At 46.4% G+C, this 5,000-nt stretch overlaps 1 protein-coding gene across 2 annotated transcripts in view; it reads left to right on the forward strand.

Annotated features, from left to right (window-relative positions):
* LOC138860311 (serine-rich adhesin for platelets-like) overlaps positions 1-3,846 on the forward strand; it is a 41,167-nt gene extending 37,321 nt beyond the window's left edge. Inside the window, exon 3 of one of the 2 annotated variants that reach the window (XR_011398294.1) lies at positions 1,942-3,829. The gene's annotated coding sequence lies outside the window, so the exon portion shown is untranslated. Of the gene's footprint in view, positions 1-1,941 lie in introns of both variants that reach the window. The other variant, XM_070117602.1, reaches the window with a different exon arrangement.
* Positions 3,847-5,000: the final 1,154 nt, after the last annotated feature.

The raw sequence follows: 5,000 nt of genomic DNA on the forward strand, positions 1-5,000 counted from the left end.
TTAAAGATTTAAAAAAACATGTAGACTTGTAAACCAGTAATGAGGCAAATGCAGGTGACAGGTAAGAAGGCAAACAATTCAGCCACTCTTTCAAATGGATGACGAACAGACTTAGAAAAACGCTCATAAACGGATCGACAAACGGGCAGATATGAGGCAGACGCGGGCGTGGATGCGAAAGACCAGAAGAGCACGATAGAGACAGACAGGCGCAGCATAATAAATTAGACTAGCATGAATATAAGGAAATGAACATACAGGCAATGAGCATACAGACAAATGCACAATTAAGTAGTCTTTGGAGCAGGGACGATGTTTTCGCTTGCGCAGATCCCGCTCCACTCGGGTCCCGCGGCCATTTCAGGTTCTCGCCCGCGGAGCCTTGAGGAGGATTTGCCTCCTCATCCACCTGCAAATAGCGGCGTTGGCTCGAGCTGTCTCGTTTCAGCTCCCTCTCCCTCTTCCGTCCTCCCTCCTTCCCTCCCTCTTTTCTTCCCTCCCTCCTTCCCTCCCTTCCTCCTCTTTCCCTTCCCTTTCTTTCTCTGCACTCTCCCCATCACCTCCCCTCCCCCTTCCATGCCCCTTGCCACCCCACCGCTGCCCAGTCGCCCATGGCTCCTGTAACCCTTCCATAACCTCCCTCTCACGGCCTCTCTCGGGGCCGCCGTCCGTGACTCATTTTCTTCGTCGCTTTATTTCGCTTCACCCGGCATCCTTTTACGGAAATTTAGGGACCTTGCCACGGATAGGGAGATTCATTGTCGCGTAAATTAACGCAAAAAAGAGAAGGGTAATAACACGAGAAAATGAAATGTGAACGAGACAAACGGCCCAAAGCATGAAAGAAATGAGTAAGAGAGAGGAGCCGGCGGCCGAAAGGAGGCTGGCTTTGGTAAGGAGTCGAGGGGGAGTTCGTTGCTCCTTTGGAAGCAAGCGAGGACGCCCTCCCGCGCCTTCTCGGGGCCCGATACTCTCGTGGCCGTCGCTGCCTTGTCTCTGCTACCGCTCGCCCTCGAAGTCCCTCTCTCTCTCTCTCTCTTTCTCTCTCTCTCTCTCTCTCTCTCTCTCTCTCTCTCTATATATATATATATATATATATATATATATATATATATATATATATATATATATATATATATATATATATATACATACACTACCATCCCTCCTTCCCCTACCCCTCAACCCCCTCTCCTCCCCCTCCCTCTTTCTTTCTCTCCCCTTATTAGATAATTCCATTGACCTGATTTCATTATCAGCTGTTTTTCCAGTGTCATCCGGACGAGGCATCCGGATGACTTCACGGTGAAAAACAGCTAATAATAGGAAACCGCAAAACGGGGTCTTGCGAACACTCGTTATGAGCATCCAGTGAAGGTCGTGGCCGTCTAACTTGTTTGCCTTCATTATTATTTCTTATCCGTATGCACTTAGTAATATATTTCATAAATATGCAGTTATTTAGGTAATGTCTGAAGAGGCAATTTTCTTTGCCGGAAATCAGATACTGATTTTGACTTCCCGACAACAAAATGTTTGTTTAAATGACTCAGTTTACACATTTCTCTTATATATAAACACACACACAGATGGATATAGATATATAGATATGTACATATCTGTTTATATATTTATATTTATCTATGTTATATATTATATATATGTATGTATTTATATACATGCGTGTGTTACCGTGTAAAAAGCATGAGAGTAAATGTTTGTTACATTTAATCGCTCCTCACTTATGTCTGACGTCTCTCTTACTGCTGTTATGCCTCCACCACGAACATTTAGAGCCAGTATGACAGTTCTTTAGTAGCATATTATGACTAAGTTTCAGGAAGTCTCGGATCTGCCTGTAAACCGTTTTCTTAGTAAATACTACATGAATCATTGTTTTTGTAATGATGCTAATTTTGTTTTCTTTGTATTTGTTTGCAGAGTTGGCTTGGTTGCGATGCGCGGAAGGAATGGCCAGGGAATGAATGAATATTATAAGTTGGAATTGAGGGAAGGAGAAGAAGATAGAAGAAGAGAGGTACAATAAAGAGAACGGAAATATTAAATACCAGCAGAGCGTACGCGATATCGGACAACAGAGACACCGTTCGTTTTTGTCCACGAATCCCGGATGGGACGATGGAGAGAACAGCGATAACTTAATGATGAGAAAAAATATCGTCAAGTGTGACTGGAACCCCAGCAGTGTATCGGAGATCTGAACAAGCAGTTTCACATTTCGAACTCTCAACTCTCGTCTCCGCTGTAAAAGTAGACAGGACATTGAGGAGGTCTTTCCATCGGGTCGCGAGACTTTGAGTAATTACAGAGAAATACAATGAATCACCTTTCGTGACGTGAGCTACGGGGCTTTCAGATCACCGGAGAACGAGAGGAACGGGAGCGACAGAGCGAGTGAAGCCGCCATTCCTCAGACGACAGCAGTATCGAAAAGGTGTCGCGCATCTGTTTACACGAGCCTTCTTGATAAAGGTGGACATTGCAGTCAAGGGAAGATCAAGAACTGTCTATATATATGTTAAGGAGAAAGGCGAATCCCAGCATTTCTACAACATCAGCTGACGACTGCCGGATCGCGAATCAGCTCGCGGGGTAGCGTTACAAGTGTCGCCGCCCGCTGTAATGCAACGCCTGTGACAGGAACGCCCAGCCCCGAAGCCCCACGTGCTGCCCCACACGAAACCCTGCGCCGCGAGATCTCAGACACCCAAATCAATAGCCGAAGTGCGTGAATCCTGTAGCAACAAGGATACGCGAAAAAAGGGAGATAGAAGGAGGGATAAGGGAAGTGAAACTAAGGGATCGGGGAAGGCTAACCGAGATTCCCTTCCGCGACCCCGGGTCAGCGTTTAGCTGGCGTGCGGCCCCATCCTCCTTGCGGAGCGGCGCCCGGCCTGGTGGGAGCGGCGCAGAGAGGGAGAGCGACACAAGCCACCCAGCGATGCTGGCTCATCTCATGATTGGTGGAACAAGGGCATCCCGGATCGCGTTATAAGGACTTTTGATTCCTTGAAGGAACTGCTTCTCTCTGTCATTCCTTCAACTAGAATCGTTTTTTCTCTTCAGATAAGAGAGACACGACCTGGCAAGCAGTAATGTTCTTCCCCGCCTGACAGAGAAGACGAGTGTTGTCCGGAACCGAGTTGATTAGTAACTGCACTTTTGTTTTCCATTTCCCTTAAGGAAGGGCGAGCTGTATAAGCTGCTACTTTTGTTTGCCTCGTAACTCTCAGAGCTTTAATGTTTCAATTGGTAGAGTGAATATTTTTAATCATTGCATTTATGCTAGTCTGCTTTTATTTAGAGAAAGATATATATATATATATATATATTATATGAAATATATTTAGGAATTAATATATAAACATGTATATATAAAAGTGTGTCATAAACGATACAAGGAAACCGTCTTTGCGCATTACATTGTTGTGGAGAATGAGAAAAGGCCAGAAAATAGAGGCGATCGTTTCTTAAGGCGTCGAGAGCACTCAGTGACCGAAGGTGTGTTTAGTGCCAAGTGCCTCTTTCCTTAAGACTGTTTACTGCCCACCCCTCCCCCTCCCTGCTACACACAATCACACACCACGGGGCTACCATCTCGAAGTCCTGCCAGTCCGCACAGCAAGGACATCTGCCAACGCGAGAGGCACAGTGCCAACACTACAGAGAGCAGTGCCAGGCTGACACAAGGGCAGCGTCATCACTGCAGTCAACAGAGGTCATTTGCCCAAGCCCTATGAGCGACGGCTGTTAGCGCTGTACCGACCGCAGCAAGTGTGAGGAAGGGCCTCGGCAGCGCCTCCACCATGAAGGGCGGGCCGGGGCAGGGGTTCCTGCTCCTGCTGCTCGTGCTGCTACTGCTCACGCTGGCGCAGGTAAGGCCGCTTCACGCTTCTGCCACTTGTTGTAAAGGATGTTTTATGATAGATGGTGTAGGGTTTCCATTGCCGTCAGCAGTATTTCCAGTGTCTCCATCTTGACGCCATCGCTGTTATCTTCATCGCCGTCTCTCTCTACGGTATTTCATGTAACAATATAAAAAAAAAATGTTTACTATTTAAACAGTCCTATTTTTAACTACACGTCAGATTATGTCTAACAATACACCTGGCATCGCGTCCGCCGTCCATTATGAATGGCAAAATTTTGGCACTGTTCTACGGTGTGCCACATGTTTAACATTTTTCTCTTGCAGCGAACATGATATATACATTTCCGGTGCCTTTTTTGCTGCTATAAATGTAGATTTACATTTTCTAGAGTATTTTCCAAGTATCAGCATTTGTGTTGCATAACCATTTGCATTGATCACTGTCTCGTCTCAACATGGTATTCCATTCATTAGTTCTCATAATCAGAAATAAACGACATGAATTATATACCATTCGTAAAAAATCCTGTCTCTTCACGAGTTACGCTTTGTATTTTCTACGACTCTGCTTCGCCAGCATCTCCGACGTGGGAAATGTTACGTGAAGCAACGGCTCCCACTCCCGCGCTCAAGAAACCAACTGCAAGGATTTCGTGTTTCTCACCTCTGACAACGGCGACTAATGTGGGCCGCGCATTTATCTTCTTTCATGGCTTGCTTTCAAACTCCTTGCATATCTTCTCACTCTCCTTTCTTCTCTCCGTCTGTCTTGCCCTTCCCTTTCTGTTTCATTCATCTCCATGCTGTCTATCCTTCCCTACTTTGTTCTTCCTCCTGCCCATCATAATTTTTACAGTGCATTTGTACGACATAAGCTGGGCTTCCGTGCCTCTCTAGCTGCCCTACCCCCCCCCCCCTTCCCCTTCCTTCCTTCCCAGCGGCAACACAGATTTTTTCGGCGCTTTCTTTCCCTTGTCTTCTCTTCCGACATTCCTCGCGCGCGAGATAACAGGCGCTTCTCCATTCTTTCCCTCGCACGTGTTCGCCGCCGAGGTTGTCGTTCGCCGCGAACTCAACTGAGTCACCACGATGTTTCTCTTTCTCTTTC

The sequence above is a fragment of the Penaeus vannamei genome, chromosome 40 (genome assembly GCF_042767895.1).
Source record: "Penaeus vannamei isolate JL-2024 chromosome 40, ASM4276789v1, whole genome shotgun sequence".
NCBI classification, from domain to species: Eukaryota; Metazoa; Arthropoda; class Malacostraca; order Decapoda; family Penaeidae; genus Penaeus; species Penaeus vannamei.